This window comes from Pan troglodytes, chromosome 23 (assembly GCF_028858775.2).
Source record: "Pan troglodytes isolate AG18354 chromosome 23, NHGRI_mPanTro3-v2.0_pri, whole genome shotgun sequence".
NCBI classification, from domain to species: domain Eukaryota; kingdom Metazoa; phylum Chordata; class Mammalia; order Primates; family Hominidae; genus Pan; species Pan troglodytes.
The window spans coordinates 18,139,504-18,166,183 of record NC_086016.1 but is presented as its reverse complement, the minus strand read 5'-3'; positions in this window follow the sequence as shown (position 1 = coordinate 18,166,183).

The window sequence follows — 26,680 nt, the reverse complement described above, 5'->3', positions numbered from 1 at the left end:
CTGTTTGTAACGTCTGCAATTGGATATTTGGACCTCTTTGAGGACTTCGTTGGAAACAGGATTTCTTTATATAATGCTAGACAGAAGAATTTTGAGTAACTCCTTTGTGTTGTGTGTATTCAGCTCACAGAGTTGAACCTTTCTTTGGACAGAGCAGATTTGAAACTCTCTTTTTGTGGAAATTGCAATTGGAGATTTCAAGCGATTTGAGGCCAATGTTAGAAAAGGAAATATCTTGGTATAAAAACTAGACAGAATGATTCTCAGAAACTACTATGTGATGTGTGCATTCAGCTCACAGAGTTTAACCTTTCTGTTCGTACAGCAGTTTGGAAACACTCTGTTTGTAAAGTCTGCAAGGGGATATTTGGACCTGTATGAGGACTTCGTTGGAAACGGGATTTCTTCATATAATGCTAGACAGAAGAATTTTGAGTAACTTCTTTGTGTTGTGTGTATTCAGCTCACAGAGTTGAACCTTTCTTTGGACAGAGCAGATTTGAAACTCTCTTTTTGGGGAAATTGCAATTGGAGATTTCAAGCGATTTTAGGCCAATGTTAGAAAAGGAAATATCTTCGTATAAAAACTAGACAGAATCATTCTCAGAAACTACTATGTGATGTGTGCATTCAGCTCACAGAGTTTCACCTTTCTGTTCATACAGCAGTTTGGAAACACTCTGTTTGTAAAGTCTGCAAGTGGATAGTTGGAACTCTTTGAGGACTTCGTTGGAAACGGGATATCTTCATATAATGCTAGACAGAAGAATTTTCAGTAACTTCTTTGTGTTGTGTGTATTCAGCTCACAGAGTTGAATCTTTCTTTGCACAGAGCAGATTTGAAACTCTCTTTTTGTGGAAATTGCAATTGGAGATTTCAAGCGATTTTAGGCCAATGTTAGAAAACGAAATATCTTGGTATAAAAACTAGACAGAATCATTCTCAGAAACAACTTTGTGATGTGTGCGTTCAACTCACAGAGTTTAACTTTTCTGTTCATAGAGCAGTTTGGAAACACTCTGTTTCTAAAGTCTACAAGTGGATATTTGCACCACTTTGAGGCCTTCGTTGGAAACGGGATTTCTTCATATAATGCTAGACAGAAGAATTCTCAGTAACTTCTTTGTGTTGTGTGTATTCAACTCACAGATTTGAACCTTTCCTTACACACTCCAGGGTTGAAACTGTCTTTTTCTGGAATTTGGAATTTGAGATTTCAAGCGATTTGAGGCCAATGTTAGAAAAGGAAATATCTTCGTATAGAAACTAGACAGAATCATTCTCAGAAACGACTTTGTGATGTGTGCATTCAGCTCACAGAGTTTAACCTTTCTGTTCATAGAGCAGTTTGGAAACACTCTGTTTGTAAAGTCTGCAAGTGGATATTTGGACCTCTTTGAGGACTTCGTTGGAAACGGGATTTCTTTATATAATGCTAGACAGAAGAATTTTGAGTAACTTCTTTGTGTTGTGTGTATTCAGCTCACAGAGTTGAACCTTTCTTTGGACAGAGCAGATTTGAAACTCTCTTTTTGTGGAAATTGCAATTGGAGATTTCAAGCGATTTGAGGCCAATGTTAGAAAAGGAAATATCTTGGTATAAAAACTAGACAGAATGATTCTCAGAAACTACTATGTGATGTGTGCATTCAGCTCACAGAGTTTAACCTTTCTGTTCGTACAGCAGTTTGGAAACACTCTGTTTGTAAAGTCTGCAAGGGGATATTTGGACCTCTTTGAGGACTTCGTTGGAAACGGGATTTCTTCATATAATGCTAGACAGAAGAATTTTGAGTAACTTCTTTGTGTTGTGTGTATTCAGCTCACAGAGTTGAACCTTTCTTTGGACAGAGCAGATTTGAAACTCTCTTTTTGGGGAAATTGCAATTGGAGATTTCAAGCGATTTGAGGCCAATGTGAGAAAAGGAAATATCTTCGTATAAAAACTAGACAGAATCATTCTCAGAAACTACCATGTGATGTGTGCATTCAGCTCACAGGGTTTAACCTTTCTGTTCATACAGCAGTTTGGAAACACTCTGTTTGTAAAGTCTGCAAGTGGATATTTGGAACTCTTTGAGGCCTTCGTTGGAAACGGGATTTCTTCATATAATGCTAGACAGAAGAATTTTCAGTAACTTCTTTGTGTTGTGTGTATTCAGCTCACAGAGTTGAACTTTTCTTTGGACAGAGCAGATTTGAAACTCTCTTTTTGTGGAAATTGCAATTGGAGATTTCAAGCGATTTTAGGCCAATGTTAGAAAACGAAATATCTTGGTATAAAAACTAGACAGAATCATTCTCAGAAACAACTTTGTGATGTGTGCGTTCAGCTCACAGAGTTTAACTTTTCTGTTCATAGAGCAGTTTGGAAACACTCTGTTTCTAAAGTCTACAAGTGGATATTTGCACCACTTTGAGGCCTTCGTTGGAAACGGGATTTCTTCATATAATGCTAGACAGAAGAATTCTCAGTAACTTCTTTGTGTTGTGTGTATTCAACTCACAGATTTGAACCGTTCCTTACACACTGCAGGTTTGAAACTCTCTTTTTCTGGAATTTGGAATTTGAGATTTCAAGCGATTTGAGGCCAATATTAGAAAAGGAAATATCTTCGTATAGAAACTAGACAGAATCATTCTCAGAAACTACTTTGTGATGTGTGCATTCAGCTCACAGAGTTTAACCTTTCTGTTCATAGAGCAGTTTGGAAACACTCTGTTTGTAAGTCTGCAAGTGGATATTTGGACCTCTTTGAGGACTTCGTTGGAAACAGGATTTCTTTATATAATGCTAGACAGAAGAATTTTGAGTAACTCCTTTGTGTTGTGTGTATTCAGCTGACAGAGTTGAACCTTTCTTTGGACAGAGCAGATTTGAAACTCTCTTTTTGGGGAAATTGCAATTGGAGATTTCAAGCGATTTTAGGCCAATGTTAGAAAAGGAAATATCTTCGTATAAAAACTAGACAGAATCATTCTCAGAAACTACTATGTGATGTGTGCATTCAGCTCACAGAGTTTAACCTTTCTGTTCATACAGCAGTTTGGAAACACTCTGTTTCTAAAGTCTACAAGTGGATATTTGCACCACTTTGAGGCCTTCGTTGGAAACGGGATTTCTTCATATAATGCTAGACAGAAGAATTCTCAGTAACTTCTTTGTGTTGTGTGTATTCAACTCACAGATTTGAACCTTTCCTTACACACTCCAGGGTTGAAACTGTCTTTTTCTGGAATTTGGAATTTGAGATTTCAAGCGATTTGAGGCCAATGTTAGAAAAGGAAATATCTTCGTATAGAAACTAGACAGAATCATTCTCAGAAACTTCTTTGTGATGTGTGCATTCAGCTCACAGAGTTTAACCTTTCTGTTCATAGAGCAGTTTGGAAACACTCTGTTTGTAAAGTCTGCAAGTGGATATTTGGACCTCTTTGAGGACTTCGTTGGAAACGGGATTTCTTTATATAATGCTAGACAGAAGAATTTTGAGTAACTTCTTTGTGTTGTGTGTATTCAGCTCACAGAGTTGAACCTTTCTTTGGACAGAGCAGATTTGAAACTCTCTTTTTGTGGAAATTGCAAATGGAGATTTCAAGCGATTTGAGGCCAATGTGAGAAAAGGAAATATCTTGCTATAAAAACTAGACAGAATGATTCTCAGAAACTACTATGTGATGTGTGCATTCAGCTCACAGAGTTTAACCTTTCTGTTCGTACAGCAGTTTGGAAACACTCAGTTTGTAACGTCTGCAAGTGGATATTTGGAACTCTTTGAGGCCTTCGTTGGAAACGGGATTTCTTCATATAATGCTAGACAGAAGAATTTTCAGTAACTTCTTTGTGTTGTGTGTATTCAGCTCACAGAGTTGAACTTTTCTTTGGACAGAGCAGATTTGAAACTCTCTTTTTGTGGAAATTGCAATTGGAGATTTCAAGAGATTTTAGGCCAATGTTAGAAAACGAAATATCTTGGTATAAAAACTAGACAGAATCATTCTCAGAAACAACTTTGTGATGTGTGCGTTCAGCTCACAGAGTTTAACTTTTCTGTTCATAGAGCAGTTTGGAAACACTCTGTTTCTAAAGTCTACAAGTGGATATTTTCTCCACTTTGAGGCCTTCGTTGGAAACGGTATTTCTTCATATAATGCTACACAGAAGAATTCTCAGTAACTTCTTTGTGTTGTGTGTATTCAACTCACAGATTTGAACCTTTCCTTACACACTGCAGGTTTGAAACTGTCTTTTTCTGGAATTTGGAATTTGAGATTTCAAGCGATTTGAGGACAATGTTAGAAAAGGAAATATCTTCGTATAGAAACTAGACAGAATCATTCTCAGAAACTACTATGTGATATGTGCATTCAGCTCACAGAGTTTAACCTTTCTGTTCATAGAGCAGTTTGGAAACACTCTGTTTGTAAAGTCTGCAAGGGGATATTTGGACCTCTTTGAGGATTTCGTTGGAAACGGGATTTCTTTATATAATGCTAGACAGAAGAATTTTGAGTAACTTCTTTGTGTTGTGTGTATTCAGCTCACAGAGTTGAACCTTTCTTTGGACAGAGCAGATTTGAAACTCTCTTTTTGTGGAAATTGCAATTGGAGATTTCAAGCGAATTGAGGCCAATGTGAGAAAAGGAAATATCTTGGTATAAAAACTAGACAGAATCATTCTCAGAAACTACTATGTGATGTGTGCATTCAGCTCACAGAGTTTGACCTTTCTGTTCATACAGCAGTTTGGAAACACTCTGTTTGTAAAGTCTGCAAGTGGATATTTGGAACTCTTTGAGGCCTTCGTTGGAAACGGGATTTCTTCATATAATGCTAGACAGAAGAATTTTCAGTAACTTCTTTGTGTTGTGTGTATTCAGCTCACAGAGTTGAACCTTTCTTTGGACAGAGCAGATTTGAAACTCTCTTTTTGTGGAAATTGCAATTGGAGATTTCAAGCGATTTTAGGCCAATGTTAGAAAACGAAATATCTTGGTATAAAAACTAGACAGAATCATTCTCAGAAACAACTTTGTGATGTGTGCGTTCAGCTCACAGAGTTTAACTTTTCTGTTCATAGAGCAGTTTGGAAACACTCTGTTTCTAAAGTCTACAAGTGGATATTTGCACCACTTTGAGGCCTTCGTTGGAAACGGGATTTCTTCATATAATGCTAGACAGAAGAATTCTCAGTAACTTCTTTGTGTTGTGTGTATTCAACTCACAGATTTGAACCTTTCCTTACACACTGCAGGTTTGAAACTGTCTTTTTCTGGAATTTGGAATTTGAGATTTCAAGCGATTTGAGGCCAATGTTAGAAAAGGAAATATCTTCGTATAGAAACTAGATAGAATCATTCGCAGAAACTACTATGTGATGTGTGCATTCAGCTCACAGAGTTTAACCTTTCTGTTCATAGAGCAGTTTGGAAACACTCTGTTTGTAAAGTCTGCAAGTGGATATTTGGACCTCTTTGAGGACTTCGTTGGAAACGGGATTTCTTTATATAATGCTAGACAGAAGAATTTTGAGTAACTTCTTTGTGTTGTGTGTATTCAGCTCACAGAGTTGAACCTTTCTTTGGACAGAGCAGATTTGAAACTCTGTTTTTGTGGAAATTGCAATTGGAGATTTCAAGCGATTTGAGGCCAATGTTAGAAAAGGAAATATCTTGCTACAAAAACGAGACAGAATGATTCTCAGAAACTACTATGTGATGTGTGCATTCAGCTCACAGAGTTTAACCTTTCTGTTCATACAGCAGTTTGGAAACACTCTGTTTGTAAAGTCTTCAAGTGGATATTTGGACCTCTTTGAGGCCTTCGTTGGAAACGGGATTTCTTCATATAATGCTAGACAGAAGAATTTTCAGTAACTTCTTTGTGTTGTGTGTATTCAGCTCACAGAGTTGAACCTTTCTTTGGACAGAGCAGATTTGAAACTCTCTTTTTCTGGAATTTGAAATTGGAGATTTCAAGCGATTTCAGGCCAATGTTAGAAAAGGAAATATCTTCGTATAAAAACTAGACAGAATCATTCTCAGAAACTACTATGTGATGTGTGCATTCAGCTCACAGAGTTTAACCTTTCTGTTCATAGAGCAGTTTGGAAACACTCTGTTTGTAAAGTCTGCAAGTGGATATTTGGACCTCTTTGAGGACTTCGTTGGAAACGGGATTTCTTCATATAATGCTAGACAAAAGAATTTTCAGTAACTTCTTTGTGTTGTGTGTATTCAGCTCACAGAGTTGAACCTTTCTTTGGACAGAGCAGATTTGAAACTTTCTTTTTGTGGAAATTGCAATTGGAGATTTCAAGCGATTTTAGGCCGATTTTAGAAAACGAAATATCTTGGTATAAAAACTAGACAGAATCATTCTCAGAAACAACTTGGTGATGTGTGCGTTCAGCTCACAGAGTTTAACTTTTCTGTTCATAGAGCAGTTCGGAAACACTCTGTTTCTAAAGTCTACAAGTGGATATTTGCACCACTTTGAGGCCTTCGTTGGAAACGGGATTTCTTCATATAATGCTAGACAGAAGAATTCTCAGTAACTTCTTTGTGTTGTGTGTATTCAACTCACAGATTTGAACCTTTCCTTACACACTGCAGGTTTGAAACTGTCTTTTTCTGGAATTTGGAATTTGAGATTTCAAGCGATTTGAGGCCAATGTTAGAAAAGGAAATATCTTCGTATAGAAACTAGATAGAATCATTCTCAGAAACTACTATGTGATGTGTGCATTCAGCTCACAGAGTTTAACCTTTCTGTTCATAGAGCAGTTTGGAAACACTCTCTTTGTAAAGTCTGCAAGTGGATATTTGGACCTCTTTGAGGACTTCGTTGGAAACGGGATTTCTTCATATAATGCTAGACAGAAGAATTTTCAGTAACTTCTTTGTGTTGTGTGTATTCAGCTCACAGAGTTGAACCTTTCTTTGGACAGAGCAGATTTGAAACTCTCTTTTTGTGGAAATTGCAATTGGAGATTTCAAGCGATTTTAGGCCAATGTTAGAAAACGAAGTATCTTGGTATAAAAACTAGACAGAATCATTCTCAGAAACAACTTTGTGATGTGTGCGTTCAGCTCACAGAGTTTAACTTTTCTGTTCATAGAGCAGTTTGGAAACACTCTGTTTCTAAAGTCTACAAGTGGATATTTGCAACACTTTGAGGCCTTCGTTGGAAACGGGATTTCTTCATATAATGCTAGACAGAAGAATTCTCAGTAACTTCTTTGTGTTGTGTGTATTCAACTCACAGATTTGAACCTTTCCTTACACACTGCAGGTTTGAAACTGTCTTTTTCTGGAATTTGGAATTTGAGATTTCAAGCGATTTGAGGCCAATGTTAGAAAAGGAAATATCTTCGTATAGAAACTAGATAGAATCATTCGCAGAAACTACTATGTGATGTGTGCATTCAGCTCACAGAGTTTAACCTTTCTGTTCATAGAGCAGTTTGGAAACACTCTGTTTGTAAAGTCTGCAAGTGGATATTTGGACCTCTTTGAGGACTTCGTTGGAAACGGGATTTCTTTATATAATGCTAGACAGAAGAATTTTGAGTAACTTCTTTGTGTTGTGTGTATTCAGCTCACAGAGTTGAACCTTTCTTTGGACAGAGCAGATTTGAAACTCTGTTTTTGTGGAAATTGCAATTGGAGATTTCAAGCGATTTGAGGCCAATGTTAGAAAAGGAAATATCTTGCTACAAAAACGAGACAGAATGATTCTCAGAAACTACTATGTGATGTGTGCATTCAGCTCACAGAGTTTAACCTTTCTGTTCATACAGCAGTTTGGAAACACTCTGTTTGTAAAGTCTTCAAGTGGATATTTGGACCTCTTTGAGGCCTTCGTTGGAAACGGGATTTCTTCATATAATGCTAGACAGAAGAATTTTCAGTAACTTCTTTGTGTTGTGTGTATTCAGCTCACAGAGTTGAACCTTTCTTTGGACAGAGCAGATTTGAAACTCTCTTTTTCTGGAATTTGAAATTGGAGATTTCAAGCGATTTCAGGCCAATGTTAGAAAAGGAAATATCTTCGTATAAAAACTAGACAGAATCATTCTCAGAAACTACTATGTGATGTGTGCATTCAGCTCACAGAGTTTAACCTTTCTGTTCATAGAGCAGTTTGGAAACACTCTGTTTGTAAAGTCTGCAAGTGGATATTTGGACCTCTTTGAGGACTTCGTTGGAAACGGGATTTCTTCATATAATGCTAGACAAAAGAATTTTCAGTAACTTCTTTGTGTTGTGTGTATTCAGCTCACAGAGTTGAACCTTTCTTTGGACAGAGCAGATTTGAAACTTTCTTTTTGTGGAAATTGCAATTGGAGATTTCAAGCGATTTTAGGCCGATTTTAGAAAACGAAATATCTTGGTATAAAAACTAGACAGAATCATTCTCAGAAACAACTTGGTGATGTGTGCGTTCAGCTCACAGAGTTTAACTTTTCTGTTCATAGAGCAGTTCGGAAACACTCTGTTTCTAAAGTCTACAAGTGGATATTTGCACCACTTTGAGGCCTTCGTTGGAAACGGGATTTCTTCATATAATGCTAGACAGAAGAATTCTCAGTAACTTCTTTGTGTTGTGTGTATTCAACTCACAGATTTGAACCTTTCCTTACACACTGCAGGTTTGAAACTGTCTTTTTCTGGAATTTGGAATTTGAGATTTCAAGCGATTTGAGGCCAATGTTAGAAAAGGAAATATCTTCGTATAGAAACTAGATAGAATCATTCTCAGAAACTACTATGTGATGTGTGCATTCAGCTCACAGAGTTTAACCTTTCTGTTCATAGAGCAGTTTGGAAACACTCTCTTTGTAAAGTCTGCAAGTGGATATTTGGACCTCTTTGAGGACTTCGTTGGAAACGGGATTTCTTCATATAATGCTAGACAGAAGAATTTTCAGTAACTTCTTTGTGTTGTGTGTATTCAGCTCACAGAGTTGAACCTTTCTTTGGACAGAGCAGATTTGAAACTCTCTTTTTGTGGAAATTGCAATTGGAGATTTCAAGCGATTTTAGGCCAATGTTAGAAAACGAAGTATCTTGGTATAAAAACTAGACAGAATCATTCTCAGAAACAACTTTGTGATGTGTGCGTTCAGCTCACAGAGTTTAACTTTTCTGTTCATAGAGCAGTTTGGAAACACTCTGTTTCTAAAGTCTACAAGTGGATATTTGCAACACTTTGAGGCCTTCGTTGGAAACGGGATTTCTTCATATAATGCTAGACAGAAGAATTTTCAGTAACTTCTTTGTGTTGTGTGTATTCAGCTCACAGAGTTGAACCTTTCTTTGGACAGAGCAGATTTGAAACTCTCTTTTTGTGGAAATTGCAATTGGAGATTTCAAGCGATTTTAGGCCAATGTTAGAAAACGAAATATCTTCGTATAAAAACTAGACAGAATCATTCTCAGAAACTACTATGTGATGTGTGCATTCAGCTCACAGAGTTTAAACTTTCTGTTCATACAGCAGTTTGGAAACACTCTGTTTGTAAAGTCTTCAAGTGGATATTTGGAACTCTTTGAGGACTTCGTTGGAAACGGTATTTCTTCATATAATGCTAGACAGAAGAATTTTCAGTAACTTCTTTGTCTTGTGTGTATTCAGCTCACAGAGTTGAACCTTTCTTTGGACAGAGCAGATTTGAAACTCTCTTTTTGTGGAAATTGCAATTGGAGATTTCAAGCGATTTTAGGCCAATGTTAGAAAACGAAATATCTTGGTATAAAAACTAGACAGAATCATTCTCAGAAACGACTTTGTGATGTGTGCGTTCAGCTCACAGAGTTTAACTTTTCTGTTCATAGAGCAGTTTGGAAACACTCTGTTTCTAAAGTCTACAAGTGGATATTTGCACCACTTTGAGGCCTTCGTTGGAAACGGGATTTCTTCATATAATGCTAGACAGAAGAATTCTCAGTAACTTCTTTGTGTTGTGTGTATTCAACTCACAGATTTGAACCTTTCCTTACACACTCCAGGGTTGAAACTGTCTTTTTCTGGAATTTGGAATTTGAGATTTCAAGCGATTTGTGGCCAATGTTAGAAAAGGAAATATCTTCGTATAGAAACTAGACAGAATCATTCTCAGAAACGACTTTGTGATGTGTGCATTCAGCTCACAGAGTTTAACCTTTCTGTTCATAGAGCAGTTTGGAAACACTCTGTTTGTAAAGTCTGCAAGTGGATATTTGGACCTCTTTGAGGACTTCGTTGGAAACGGGATTTCTTTATATAATGCTAGACAGAAGAATTTTGAGTAACTTCTTTGTGTTGTGTGTATTCAGCTCACAGAGTTGAACCTTTCTTTGGACAGAGCAGATTTGAAACTCTCTTTTTGTGGAAATTGCAATTGGAGATTTCAAGCGATTTGAGGCCAATGTTAGAAAAGGAAATATCTTGGTATAAAAACTAGACGGAATGATTCTCAGAAACTACTATGTGATGTGTGCATTCAGCTCACAGAGTTCAACCTTTCTGTTCGTACAGCAGTTTGGAAACACTCTGTTTGTAAAGTCTGCAAGGGGATATTTGGACCTGTTTGAGGACTTCGTTGGAAACGGGATTTCTTTATATAATGCTAGACAGAAGAATTTTGAGTAACTTCTTTGTGTTGTGTGTATTCAGCTCACAGAGTTGAACCTTTCTTTGGACAGAGCAGATTTGAAACTCTGTTTTTGTGGAAATTGCAATTGGAGATTTCAAGCGATTTGAGGCCAATGTGAGAAAAGGAAATATCTTGGTATAAAAACTAGACAGAATCATTCTCAGAAACTACCATGTGATGTGTGCATTCAGCTCACTGGGTTTAACCTTTCTGTTCATACAGCAGTTTGGAAACACTCTGTTTGTAAAGTCTGCAAGTGGATATTTGGAACTCTTTGAGGCCTTCGTTGGAAACGGGATTTCTTCATATAATGCTAGACAGAAGAATTTTCAGTAACTTCTTTGTGTTGTGTGTATTCAGCTCACAGGGTTGAACTTTTCTTTGGACAGAGCAGATTTGAAACTCTCTTTTTGTGGAAATTGCAATTGGAGATTTCAAGCGATTTTAGGCCAATGTTAGAAAACGAAATATCTTGGTATAAAAACTAGACAGAATCATTCTCAGAAACAACTTTGTGATGTGTGCGTTCAGCTCACAGAGTTTAACTTTTCTGTTCATAGAGCAGTTTGGAAACACTCTGTTTCTAAAGTCTACAAGTGGATATTTGCACCACTTTGAGGCCTTCGTTGGAAACGGGATTTCTTCATACAATGCTAGACAGAAGAATTCTCAGTAACTTCTTTGTGTTGTGTGTATTCAACTCACAGATTTGAACCTTTCCTTACACACTGCAGGTTTGAAACTCTCTTTTTCAAGAATTTGGAATTTGAGATTTCAAGCGATTTGAGGCCAATATTAGAAAAGGAAATATCTTCGTATAGAAACTAGACAGAATCATTCTCAGAAACTACTTTGTGATGTGTGCATTCAGCTCACAGAGTTTAACCTTTCTGTTCATAGAGCAGTTTGGAAACACTCTGTTTGTAACGTCTGCAAGTGGATATTTGGACCTCTTTGAGGACTTCGTTGGAAACAGGATTTCTTTATATAATGCTAGACAGAAGAATTTTGAGTAACTCCTTTGTGTTGTGTGTATTCAGCTCACAGAGTTGAACCTTTCTTTGGACAGAGCAGATTTGAAACTCTCTTTTTGTGGAAATTGCAATTGGAGATTTCAAGCGATTTGAGGCCAATGTTAGAAAAGGAAATATCTTGGTATAAAAACTAGACAGAATGATTCTCAGAAACTACTATGTGATGTGTGCATTCAGCTCACAGAGTTTAACCTTTCTGTTCGTACAGCAGTTTGGAAACACTCTGTTTGTAAAGTCTGCAAGGGGATATTTGGACCTGTATGAGGACTTCGTTGGAAACGGGATTTCTTCATATAATGCTAGACAGAAGAATTTTGAGTAACTTCTTTGTGTTGTGTGTATTCAGCTCACAGAGTTGAACCTTTCTTTGGACAGAGCAGATTTGAAACTCTCTTTTTGGGGAAATTGCAATTGGAGATTTCAAGCGATTTTAGGCCAATGTTAGAAAAGGAAATATCTTCGTATAAAAACTAGACAGAATCATTCTCAGAAACTACTATGTGATGTGTGCATTCAGCTCACAGAGTTTCACCTTTCTGTTCATACAGCAGTTTGGAAACACTCTGTTTGTAAAGTCTGCAAGTGGATAGTTGGAACTCTTTGAGGACTTCGTTGGAAACGGGATATCTTCATATAATGCTAGACAGAAGAATTTTCAGTAACTTCTTTGTGTTGTGTGTATTCAGCTCACAGAGTTGAATCTTTCTTTGCACAGAGCAGATTTGAAACTCTCTTTTTGTGGAAATTGCAATTGGAGATTTCAAGCGATTTTAGGCCAATGTTAGAAAACGAAATATCTTGGTATAAAAACTAGACAGAATCATTCTCAGAAACAACTTTGTGATGTGTGCGTTCAGCTCACAGAGTTTAACTTTTCTGTTCATAGAGCAGTTTGGAAACACTCTGTTTCTAAAGTCTACAAGTGGATATTTGCACCACTTTGAGGCCTTCGTTGGAAACGGGATTTCTTCATATAATGCTAGACAGAAGAATTCTCAGTAACTTCTTTGTGTTGTGTCTATTCAACTCACAGATTTGAACCTTTCCTTACACACTGCAGGTTTGAAACTGTCTTTTTCTGGAATTTGGAATTTGAGATTTCAAGCGATTTGAGGCCAATGTTAGAAAAGGAAATATCTTCGTATAAAAACTAGACAGAATCATTCTCAGAAACTACTATGTGATGTGTGCATTCAGCTCACAGAGTTTCACCTTTCTGTTCATACAGCAGTTTGGAAACACTCTGTTTGTAAAGTCTGCAAGTGGATAGTTGGAACTCTTTGAGGACTTCGTTGGAAACGGGATATCTTCATATAATGCTAGACAGAAGAATTTTCAGTAACTTCTTTGTGTTGTGTGTATTCAGCTCACAGAGTTGAATCTTTCTTTGCACAGAGCAGATTTGAAACTCTCTTTTTGTGGAAATTGCAATTGGAGATTTCAAGCGATTTTAGGCCAATGTTAGAAAAAGAAATATCTTGGAATAAAAACTAGACAGAATCATTCTCAGAAACAACTTTGTGATGTGTGCGTTCAACTCACAGAGTTTAACTTTTCTGTTCATAGAGCAGTTTGGAAACACTCTGTTTCTAAAGTCTACAAGTGGATATTTGCACCACTTTGAGGCCTTCGTTGGAAACGGGATTTCTTCATATAATGCTAGACAGAAGAATTCTCAGTAACTTCTTTGTGTTGTGTGTATTCAACTCACAGATTTGAACCTTTCCTTACACACTCCAGGGTTGAAACTGTCTTTTTCTGGAATTTGGAATTTGAGATTTCAAGCGATTTGTGGCCAATGTTAGAAAAGGAAATATCTTCGTATAGAAACTAGACAGAATCATTCTCAGAAACGACTTTGTGATGTGTGCATTCAGCTCACAGAGTTTAACCTTTCTGTTCATAGAGCAGTTTGGAAACACTCTGTTTGTAAAGTCTGCAAGTGGATATTTGGACCTCTTTGAGGACTTCGTTGGAAACGGGATTTCTTTATATAATGCTAGACAGAAGAATTTTGAGTAACTTCTTTGTGTTGTGTGTATTCAGCTCACAGAGTTGAACCTTTCTTTGGACAGAGCAGATTTGAAACTCTCTTTTTGTGGAAATTGCAATTGGAGATTTCAAGCGATTTGAGGCCAATGTTAGAAAAGGAAATATCTTGGTATAAAAACTAGACGGAATGATTCTCAGAAACTACTATGTGATGTGTGCATTCAGCTCACAGAGTTCAACCTTTCTGTTCGTACAGCAGTTTGGAAACACTCTGTTTGTAAAGTCTGCAAGGGGATATTTGGACCTGTTTGAGGACTTCGTTGGAAACGGGATTTCTTTATATAATGCTAGACAGAAGAATTTTGAGTAACTTCTTTGTGTTGTGTGTATTCAGCTCACAGAGTTGAACCTTTCTTTGGACAGAGCAGATTTGAAACTCTGTTTTTGTGGAAATTGCAATTGGAGATTTCAAGCGATTTGAGGCCAATGTGAGAAAAGGAAATATCTTGGTATAAAAACTAGACAGAATCATTCTCAGAAACTACCATGTGATGTGTGCATTCAGCTCACTGGGTTTAACCTTTCTGTTCATACAGCAGTTTGGAAACACTCTGTTTGTAAAGTCTGCAAGTGGATATTTGGAACTCTTTGAGGCCTTCGTTGGAAACGGGATTTCTTCATATAATGCTAGACAGAAGAATTTTCAGTAACTTCTTTGTGTTGTGTGTATTCAGCTCACAGGGTTGAACTTTTCTTTGGACAGAGCAGATTTGAAACTCTCTTTTTGTGGAAATTGCAATTGGAGATTTCAAGCGATTTTAGGCCAATGTTAGAAAACGAAATATCTTGGTATAAAAACTAGACAGAATCATTCTCAGAAACAACTTTGTGATGTGTGCGTTCAGCTCACAGAGTTTAACTTTTCTGTTCATAGAGCAGTTTGGAAACACTCTGTTTCTAAAGTCTACAAGTGGATATTTGCACCACTTTGAGGCCTTCGTTGGAAACGGGATTTCTTCATACAATGCTAGACAGAAGAATTCTCAGTAACTTCTTTGTGTTGTGTGTATTCAACTCACAGATTTGAACCTTTCCTTACACACTGCAGGTTTGAAACTCTCTTTTTCAAGAATTTGGAATTTGAGATTTCAAGCGATTTGAGGCCAATATTAGAAAAGGAAATATCTTCGTATAGAAACTAGACAGAATCATTCTCAGAAACTACTTTGTGATGTGTGCATTCAGCTCACAGAGTTTAACCTTTCTGTTCATAGAGCAGTTTGGAAACACTCTGTTTGTAACGTCTGCAAGTGGATATTTGGACCTCTTTGAGGACTTCGTTGGAAACAGGATTTCTTTATATAATGCTAGACAGAAGAATTTTGAGTAACTCCTTTGTGTTGTGTGTATTCAGCTCACAGAGTTGAACCTTTCTTTGGACAGAGCAGATTTGAAACTCTCTTTTTGTGGAAATTGCAATTGGAGATTTCAAGCGATTTGAGGCCAATGTTAGAAAAGGAAATATCTTGGTATAAAAACTAGACAGAATGATTCTCAGAAACTACTATGTGATGTGTGCATTCAGCTCACAGAGTTTAACCTTTCTGTTCGTACAGCAGTTTGGAAACACTCTGTTTGTAAAGTCTGCAAGGGGATATTTGGACATGTATGAGGACTTCGTTGGAAACGGGATTTCTTCATATAATGCTAGACAGAAGAATTTTGAGTAACTTCTTTGTGTTGTGTGTATTCAGCTCACAGAGTTGAACCTTTCTTTGGACAGAGCAGATTTGAAACTCTCTTTTTGGGGAAATTGCAATCGGAGATTTCAAGCGATTTTAGGCCAATGTTAGAAAAGGAAATATCTTCGTATAAAAACTAGACAGAATCATTCTCAGAAACTACTATGTGATGTGTGCATTCATCTCACAGAGTTTAACCTTTCTGTTCATACAGCAGTTTGGAAACACTCTGTTTGTAAAGTCTGCAAGTGGATAGTTGGAACTCTTTGAGGACTTCGTTGGAAACGGGATATCTTCATATAATGCTAGACAGAAGAATTTTCAGTAACTTCTTTGTGTTGTGTGTATTCAGCTCACAGAGTTGAATCTTTCTTTGGACAGAGCAGATTTGAAACTCTCTTTTTGTGGAAATTGCAATTGGAGATTTCAAGCGATTTTAGGCCGATGTTAGAAAACGAAATATCTTGGTATAAAAACTAGACAGAATCATTCTCAGAAACGACTTTGTGATGTGTGCGTTCAGCTCACAGAGTTTAACTTTTCTGTTCATAGAGCAGTTTGGAAACACTCTGATTCTAAAGTCTACAAGTGGATATTTGCACCACTTTGAGGCCTTCGTTGGAAACGGGATTTCTTCATATAATGCTAGACAGAAGAATTCTCAGTAACTTCTTTGTGTTGTGTGTATTCAACTCACAGATTTGAACCTTTCCTCACACACTGCAGGTTTGAAACTGTCTTTTTCTGGAATTTGGAATTTGAGATTTCAAGCGATTTGAGGACAATGTTAGAAAAGGAAATATCTTCGTATAGAAACTAGACAGAATCATTCTCAGAAACTACTATGTGATGTGTGCATTGAGCTCACAGAGTTTAACCTTTCTGTTCATAGAGCAGTTTGGAAACACTCTGTTTGTAAAGTCTGCAAGGGGATATTTGGACCTCTTTGAGGATTTCGTTGGAAACGGGATTTCTTTATATAATGCTAGACAGAAGAATTTTGAGTAACTTCTTTGTGTTGTGTGTATTCAGCTCACAGAGTTGAACCTTTCTTTGGACAGAGCAGATTTGAAACTCTGTTTTTGTGGAAATTGCAATTGGAGATTTCAAGCGATTTGAGGCCAATGTGAGAAAAGGAAATATCTTGGTATAAAAACTAGACAGAATCATTCTCAGAAACTACCATGTGATGTGTGCATTCAGCTCACAGGGTTTAACCTTTCTGTTCATACAGCAGTTTGGAAACACTCTGTTTGTAAAGTCTGCAAGTGGATATTTGGAACTCTTTGAGGCCTTCGTTGGAAACGGGATTTCTTCATATAATGCTAGACAGAAGAATTTTCAGTAACTTCTTTGTGTTGTGTGTATTCAGCTCACAGAGTTGAACTTTTCTTTGGACAGAGCAGATTTGAAACTCTCTTTTTGTGGAAATTGCAATTGGAGATTTCAAGCGATTTTAGGCCAATGTTAGAAAACGAAATATCTTGGTATAAAAACTAGACAGAATCATTCTCAGAAACAACTTTGTGATGTGTGCGTTCAGCTCACAGAGTTTAACTTTTCTGTTCATAGAGCAGTTTGGAAACACTCTGTTTCTAAAGTCTACAAGTGGATATTTGCACCACTTTGAGGCCTTCGTTGGAAACGGGATTTCTTCATATAATGCTAGACAGAAGAATTCTCAGTAACTTCTTTGTGTTGTGTGTATTCAACTCACAGATTTGAACCGTTCCTTACACACTGCAGGTTTGAAACTCTCTTTTTCTGGAATTTGGAATTTGAGATTTCAAGCGATTTGAGGCCAATATTAGAAAAGGAAATATCTTCGTATAGAAACTAGACAGAATCATTCTCAGAAACTACTTTGTGATGTGTGCATTCAGCTCACAGAGTTTAACCTTTCTGTTCATAGAGCAGTTTGGAAACACTCTGTTTGTAAGTCTGCAAGTGGATATTTGGACCTCTTTGAGGACTTCGTTGGAAACAGGATTTCTTTATATAATGCTAGACAGAAGAATTTTGAGTAACTCCTTTGTGTTGTGTGTATTCAGCTGACAGAGTTGAACCTTTCTTTGGACAGAGCAGATTTGAAACTCTCTTTTTGGGGAAATTGCAATTGGAGATTTCAAGCGATTTTAGGCCAATGTTAGAAAAGGAAATATCTTCGTATAAAAACTAGACAGAATCATTCTCAGAAACTACTATGTGATGTGTGCATTCAGCTCACAGAGTTTAACCTTTCTGTTCATACAGCAGTTTGGAAACACTCTGTTTCTAAAGTCTACAAGTGGATATTTGCACCACTTTGAGGCCTTCGTTGGAAACGGGATTTCTTCATATAATGCTAGACAGAAGAATTCTCAGTAACTTCTTTGTGTTGTGTGTATTCAACTCACAGATTTGAACCTTTCCTTACACACTCCAGGGTTGAAACTGTCTTTTTCTGGAATTTGGAATTTGAGATTTCAAGCGATTTGAGGCCAATGTTAGAAAAGGAAATATCTTCGTATAGAAACTAGACAGAATCATTCTCAGAAACTTCTTTGTGATGTGTGCATTCAGCTCACAGAGTTTAACCTTTCTGTTCATAGAGCAGTTTGGAAACACTCTGTTTGTAAAGTCTGCAAGTGGATATTTGGACCTCTTTGAGGACTTCGTTGGAAACGGGATTTCTTTATATAATGCTAGACTGAAGAATTTTGAGTAACTTCTTTGTGTTGTGTGTATTCAGCTCACAGAGTTGAACCTTTCTTTGGACAGAGCAGATTTGAAACTCTCTTTTTGTGGAAATTGCAAATGGAGATTTCAAGCGATTTGAGGCCAATGTGAGAAAAGGAAATATCTTGCTATAAAAACTAGACAGAATGATTCTCAGAAACTACTATGTGATGTGTGCATTCAGCTCACAGAGTTTAACCTTTCTGTTCGTACAGCAGTTTGGAAACACTCAGTTTGTAACGTCTGCAAGTGGATATTTGGAACTCTTTGAGGCCTTCGTTGGAAACGGGATTTCTTCATATAATGCTAGACAGAAGAATTTTCAGTAACTTCTTTGTGTTGTGTGTATTCAGCTCACAGAGTTGAACTTTTCTTTGGACAGAGCAGATTTGAAACTCTCTTTTTGTGGAAATTGCAATTGGAGATTTCAAGAGATTTTAGGCCAATGTTAGAAAACGAAATATCTTGGTATAAAAACTAGACAGAATCATTCTCAGAAACAACTTTGTGATGTGTGCGTTCAGCTCACAGAGTTTAACTTTTCTGTTCATAGAGCAGTTTGGAAACACTCTGTTTCTAAAGTCTACAAGTGGATATTTGCTCCACTTTGAGGCCTTCGTTGGAAACGGTATTTCTTCATATAATGCTACACAGAAGAATTCTCAGTAACTTCTTTGTGTTGTGTGTATTCAACTCACAGATTTGAACCTTTCCTTACACACTGCAGGTTTGAAACTGTCTTTTTCTGGAATTTGGAATTTGAGATTTCAAGCGATTTGAAGACAATGTTAGAAAAGGAAATATCTTCGTATAGAAACTAGACAGAATCATTCTCAGAAACTACTATGTGATATGTGCATTCAGCTCACAGAGTTTAACCTTTCTGTTCATAGAGCAGTTTGGAAACACTCTGTTTGTAAAGTCTGCAAGGGGATATTTGGACCTCTTTGAGGATTTCGTTGGAAACGGGATTTCTTTATATAATGCTAGACAGAAGAATTTTGAGTAACTTCTTTGTGTTGTGTGTATTCAGCTCACAGAGTTGAACCTTTCTTTGGACAGAGCAGATTTGAAACTCTCTTTTTGTGGAAATTGCAATTGGAGATTTCAAGCGAATTGAGGCCAATGTGAGAAAAGGAAATATCTTGGTATAAAAACTAGACAGAATCATTCTCAGAAACTACTATGTGATGTGTGCATTCAGCTCACAGAGTTTGACCTTTCTGTTCATACAGCAGTTTGGAAACACTCTGTTTGTAAAGTCTGCAAGTGGATATTTGGAACTCTTTGAGGCCTTCGTTGGAAACGGGATTTCTTCATATAATGCTAGACAGAAGAATTTTCAGTAACTTCTTTGTGTTGTGTGTATTCAGCTCACAGAGTTGAATCTTTCTTTGGACAGAGCAGATTTGAAACTCTCTTTTTGTGGAAATTGCAATTGGAGATTTCAAGCGATTTTAGGCCAATGTTAGAAAACGAAATATCTTGGTATAAAAACTAGACAGAATCATTCTCAGAAACAACTTTGTGATGTGTGCGTTCAGCTCACAGAGTTTAACTTTTCTGTTCATAGAGCAGTTTGGAAACACTCTGTTTCTAAAGTCTACAAGTGGATATTTGCACCACTTTGAGGCCTTCGTTGGAAACGGGATTTCTTCATATAATGCTAGACAGAAGAATTCTCAGTAACTTCTTTGTGTTGTGTGTATTCAACTCACAGATTTGAACCTTTCCTTACACACTGCAGGTTTGAAACTGTCTTTTTCTGGAATTTGGAATTTGAGATTTCAAGCGATTTGAGGCCAATGTTAGAAAAGGAAATATCTTCGTATAGAAACTAGATAGAATCATTCGCAGAAACTACTATGTGATGTGTGCATTCAGCTCACAGAGTTTAACCTTTCTGTTCATAGAGCAGTTTGGAAACACTCTGTTTGTAAAGTCTGCAAGTGGATATTTGGACCTCTTTGAGGACTTCGTTGGAAACGGGATTTCTTTATATAATGCTAGACAGAAGAATTTTGAGTAACTTCTTTGTGTTGTGTGTATTCAGCTCACAGAGTTGAACCTTTCTTTGGACAGAGCAGATTTGAAACTCTGTTTTTGTGGAAATTGCAATTGGAGATTTCAAGCGATTTGAGGCCAATGTTAGAAAAGGAAATATCTTGCTACAAAAACGAGACAGAATGATTCTCAGAAACTACTATGTGATGTGTGCATTCAGCTCACAGAGTTTAACCTTTCTGTTCATACAGCAGTTTGGAAACACTCTGTTTGTAAAGTCTTCAAGTGGATATTTGGACCTCTTTGAGGCCTTCGTTGGAAACGGGATTTCTTCATATAATGCTAGACAGAAGAATTTTCAGTAACTTCTTTGTGTTGTGTGTATTCAGCTCACAGAGTTGAACCTTTCTTTGGACAGAGCAGATTTGAAACTCTCTTTTTCTGGAATTTGAAATTGGAGATTTCAAGCGATTTCAGGCCAATGTTAGAAAAGGAAATATCTTCGTATAAAAACTAGACAGAATCATTCTCAGAAACTACTATGTGATGTGTGCATTCAGCTCACAGAGTTTAACCTTTCTGTTCATAGAGCAGTTTGGAAACACTCTGTTTGTAAAGTCTGCAAGTGGATATTTGGACCTCTTTGAGGACTTCGTTGGAAACGGGATTTCTTCATATAATGCTAGACAAAAGAATTTTCAGTAACTTCTTTGTGTTGTGTGTATTCAGCTCACAGAGTTGAACCTTTCTTTGGACAGAGCAGATTTGAAACTTTCTTTTTGTGGAAATTGCAATTGGAGATTTCAAGCGATTTTAGGCCGATGTTAGAAAACGAAATATCTTGGTATAAAAACTAGACAGAATCATTCTCAGAAACAACTTGGTGATGTGTGCGTTCAGCTCACAGAGTTTAACTTTTCTGTTCATAGAGCAGTTCGGAAACACTCTGTTTCTAAAGTCTACAAGTGGATATTTGCACCACTTTGAGGCCTTCGTTGGAAACGGGATTTCTTCATATAATGCTAGACAGAAGAATTCTCAGTAACTTCTTTGTGTTGTGTGTATTCAACTCACAGATTTGAACCTTTCCTTACACACTGCAGGTTTGAAACTGTCTTTTTCTGGAATTTGGAATTTGAGATTTCAAGCGATTTGAGGCCAATGTTAGAAAAGGAAATATCTTCGTATAGAAACTAGATAGAATCATTCTCAGAAACTACTATGTGATGTGTGCATTCAGCTCACAGAGTTTAACCTTTCTGTTCATAGAGCAGTTTGGAAACACTCTCTTTGTAAAGTCTGCAAGTGGATATTTGGACCTCTTTGAGGACTTCGTTGGAAACGGGATTTCTTCATATAATGCTAGACAGAAGAATTTTCAGTAACTTCTTTGTGTTGTGTGTATTCAGCTCACAGAGTTGAACCTTTCTTTGGACAGAGCAGATTTGAAACTCTCTTTTTGTGGAAATTGCAATTGGAGATTTCAAGCGATTTTAGGCCAATGTTAGAAAACGAAGTATCTTGGTATAAAAACTAGACAGAATCATTCTCAGAAACAACTTTGTGATGTGTGCGTTCAGCTCACAGAGTTTAACTTTTCTGTTCATAGAGCAGTTTGGAAACACTCTGTTTCTAAAGTCTACAAGTGGATATTTGCAACACTTTGAGGCCTTCGTTGGAAACGGGATTTCTTCATATAATGCTAGACAGAAGAATTTTCAGTAACTTCTTTGTGTTGTGTGTATTCAGCTCACAGAGTTGAACCTTTCTTTGGACAGAGCAGATTTGAAACTCTCTTTTTGTGGAAATTGCAATTGGAGATTTCAAGCGATTTTAGGCCAATGTTAGAAAACGAAATATCTTCGTATAAAAACTAGACAGAATCATTCTCAGAAACTACTATGTGATGTGTGCATTCAGCTCACAGAGTTTAAACTTTCTGTTCATACAGCAGTTTGGAAACACTCTGTTTGTAAAGTCTTCAAGTGGATATTTGGAACTCTTTGAGGACTTCGTTGGAAACGGTATTTCTTCATATAATGCTAGACAGAAGAATTTTCAGTAACTTCTTTGTCTTGTGTGTATTCAGCTCACAGAGTTGAACCTTTCTTTGGACAGAGCAGATTTGAAACTCTCTTTTTGTGGAAATTGCAATTGGAGATTTCAAGCGATTTTAGCCCAATGTTAGAAAACGAAATATCTTGGTATAAAAACTAGACAGAATCATTCTCAGAAACGACTTTGTGATGTGTGCGTTCAGCTCACAGAGTTTAACTTTTCTGTTCATAGAGCAGTTTGGAAACACTCTGTTTCTAAAGTCTACAAGTGGATATTTGCTCCACTTTGAGGCCTTCGTTGGAAACGGGATTTCTTCATATAATGCTAGACAGAAGAATTCTCAGTAACTTCTTTGTGTTGTGTGTATTCAACTCACAGATTTGAACTTTGCTTACACACTGCAGGTTTGAAACTGTCTTTTTCTGGAATTTGGAATTTGAGATTTCAAGCGATTTGAGGACAATGTTAGAAAAGGAAATATCTTCGTATAGAAACTAGACAGAATCATTCTCAGAAACTACTATGTGATGTGTGCATTGAGCTCACAGAGTTTAACCTTTCTGTTCATAGAGCAGTTTGGAAACACTCTGTTTGTAAAGTCTGCAAGGGGATATTTGGACCTCTTTGAGGATTTCGTTGGAAACGGGATTTCTTTATATAATGCTAGACAGAAGAATTTTGAGTAACTTCTTTGTGTTGTGTGTATTCAGCTCACAGAGTTGAACCTTTCTTTGGACAGAGCAGATTTGAAACTCTCTTTTTGTGGAAACTGCAATTGGAGATTTCAAGCGATTTGAGGCCAATGTGAGAAAAGGAAATATCTTGGTATAAAAACTAGACAGAATGATTCTCAGAAACTACTATGTGATGTGTGCATTCAGCTCACAGAGTTTAACCTTTCTGTTCGTACAGCAGTTTGGAAACACTCTGTTTGTAAAGTCTGCAAGTGGATATTTGGAACTCTCTGAGGCTTTCGTTGGAAACGGGATTTCTTCATATAATGCTAGACAGAAGAATTTTCAGTAACTTCTTTGTGTTGTGTGTATTCAGCTCACAGAGTTGAACCTTTCTTTGGACAGAGCAGATTTGAAACTCTCTTTTTCTGGAATTTGAAATTGGAGATTTCAAGCGATTTCAGGCCAATGTTAGAAAAGGAAATATCTTGGTATAAAAACTAGACAGAATCATTCTCAGAAACTACTATGTGATGTGTGCATTCAGCTCACAGAGTTTAAGCTTTCTGTTCATAGAGCAGTTTGGAAACACTCTGTTTGTAAAGTCTGCAAGTGGATATTTGGACCTCTTTGAGGACTTCGTTGGAAACGGGATTTCTTCATATAATGCTAGACAGAAGAATTTTCAGTAACTTCTTTGTGTTGTGTGTATTCAGCTCACAGAGTTGAACCTTTCTTTGGATAGAGCAGATTTGAAACTCTCTTTTTGTGGAAATTGCAATTGGAGATTTCAAGCGATTTTAGGCCAATGTTAGAAAACGAAATATCTTGGTATAAAAACTAGACAGAATCATTCTCAGAAACAACTTTGTGATGTGTGCGTTCAGCTCACAGAGTTTAACTTTTCTGTTCATAGAGCAGTTTGGAAACACTCTGTTTCTAAAGTCTACAAGTGGATATTTGCACCACTTTGAGGCCTTCGTTGGAAACGGGATTTCTTCATATAATGCTAGACAGAAGAATTCTCAGTAACTTCTTTGTGTTGTGTCTATTCAACTCACAGATTTGAACCTTTCCTTACACACTGCAGGTTTGAAACTGTCTTTTTCTGGAATTTGGAATTTGAGATTTCAAGCGATTTGAGGCCAATGTTAGAAAAGGAAATATCTTCGTATAGAAACTAGATAGAATCATTCTCAGAAACTACTATGTGATGTGTGCATTCAGCTCACAGAGTTTAACCTTTCTGTTCATACAGCAGTTTGGAAACACTCTGTTTGTCAAGTCTGCAAGTGGATATTTGGACCTCTTTGAGGACTTCGTTGGAAACGGGATTTCTTTATATAATGCTAGACAGAAGAATTTTGAGTAACTTCTTTGTGTTGTGTGTATTCAGCTCACAGAGTTGAACCTTTCTTTGGACAGAGCAGATTTGAAACTCTGTTTTTGTGGAAATTGCAATTGGAGATTTCAAGCGATTTGAGGCCAATGTGAGAAAAGGAAATATCTTGGTATAAAAACTAGACAGAATCATTCTCAGAAACTACCATGTGATGTGTGCATTCAGCTCACAGGGTTTAACCTTTCTGTTCATACAGCAGTTTGGAAACACTCTGTTTGTAAAGTCTGCAAGTGGATATTTGGAACTCTTTGAGGCCTTCGTTGGAAACGGGATTTCTTCATATAATGCTAGACAGAAGAATTTTCAGTAACTTCTTTGTGTTGTGTGTATTCAGCTCACAGAGTTGAACTTTTCTTTGGACAGAGCAGATTTGAAACTCTCTTTTTGTGGAAATTGCAATTGGAGATTTCAAGCGATTTTAGGCCAATGTTAGAAAACGAAATATCTTGGTATAAAAACTAGACAGAATCATTCTCAGAAACAACTTTGTGATGTGTGCGTTCAGCTCACAGAGTTTAACTTTTCTGTTCATAGAGCAGTTTGGAAACACTCTGTTTCTAAAGTCTACAAGTGGATATTTGCACCACTTTGAGGCCTTCGTTGGAAACGGGATTTCTTCATATAATGCTAGACAGAAGAATTCTCAGTAACTTCTTTGTGTTGTGTGTATTCAACTCACAGATTTGAACCGTTCCTTACACACTGCAGGTTTGAAACTCTCTTTTTCTGGAAATTGGAATTTGAGATTTCAAGCGATTTGAGGCCAATATTAGAAAAGGAAATATCTTCGTATAGAAACTAGACAGAATCATTCTCAGAAACTACTTTGTGATGTGTGCATTCAGCTCACAGAGTTTAACCTTTCTGTTCATAGAGCAGTTTGGAAACACTCTGTTTGTAAAGTCTGCAAGTGGATATTTGGACCTCTTTGAGGACTTCGTTGGAAACAGGATTTCTTTATATAATGCTAGACAGAAGAATTTTGAGTAACTCCTTTGTGTTGTGTGTATTCAGCTCACAGAGTTGAACCTTTCTTTGGACAGAGCAGATTTGAAACTCTCTTTTTGTGGAAATTGCAATTGGAGATTTCAAGCCATTTGAGGCCAATGTTAGAAAAGGAAATATCTTGGTATAAAAACTAGACAGAATGATTCTCAGAAACTACTATGTGATGTGTGCATTCAGCTCACAGAGTTTAACCTTCCTGTTCGTACAGCAGTTTGGAAACACTCTGTTTGTAAAGTCTGCAAGGGGATATTTGGACCTGTTTGAGGACTTCGTTGGAAACGGGATTTCTTCATATAATGCTAGACAGAAGAATTTTGAGTAACTTCTTTGTGTTGTGTGTATTCAGCTCACAGAGTTGAAACTTTCTTTGGACAGAGCAGATTTGAAACTCTCTTTTTGGGGAAATTGCAATTGGAGATTTCAGGCGATTTTAGGCCAATGTTAGAAAAGGAAATATCTTCGTATAAAAACTAGACAGAATCATTCTCAGAAACTACTATGTGATGTGTGCATTCAGCTCACAGAGTTTAACCTTTCTGTTCATACAGCAGTTTGGAAACACTCTGTTTGTAAAGTCTGCAAGTGGATAGTTGGAACTCTTTGAGGACTTCGTTGGAATCGGGATATCTTCATATAATGCTAGACAGAAGAATTTTCAGTAACTTCTTTGTGTTGTGTGTATTCAGCTCACAGAGTTGAATCTTTCTTTGGACAGAGCAGATTTGAAACTCTCTTTTTGTGGAAATTGCAATTGGAGATTTCAAGGGATTTAGGCCGATGTTAGAAAACGAAATATCTTGGTATAAAAACTAGACAGAATCATTCTCAGAAACGACTTTGTGATGTGTGCGTTCAGCTCACAGAGTTTAACTTTTCTGTTCATAGAGCAGTTTGGAAACACTCTGTTTCTAAAGTCTACAAGTGGATATTTGCTCCACTTTGAGGCCTTCGTTGGAAACGGGATTTCTTCATATAATGCTAGACAGAAGAATTCTCAGTAACTTCTTTGTGTTGTGTGTATTCAACTCACAGATTTGAACCTTTCCTTACACACTGCAGGTTTGAAACTGTCTTTTTCTGGAATTTGGAATTTGAGATTTCAAGCGATTTGAGGACAATGTTAGAAAAGGAAATATCTTCGTATAGAAACTAGACAGAATCATTCTCAGAAACTACTATGTGATGTGTGCATTGAGCTAACAGAGTTTAACCTTTCTGTTCATAGAGCAGTTTGGAAACACTCTGTTTGTAAAGTCTGCAAGGGGATATTTGGACCTCTTTGAGGATTTCGTTGGAAACGGGATTTCTTTATATAATGCTAGACAGAAGAATTTTGAGTAACTTCTTTGTGTTGTGTGTATTCAGCTCACAGAGTTGAACCTTTCTTTGGACAGAGCAGATTTGAA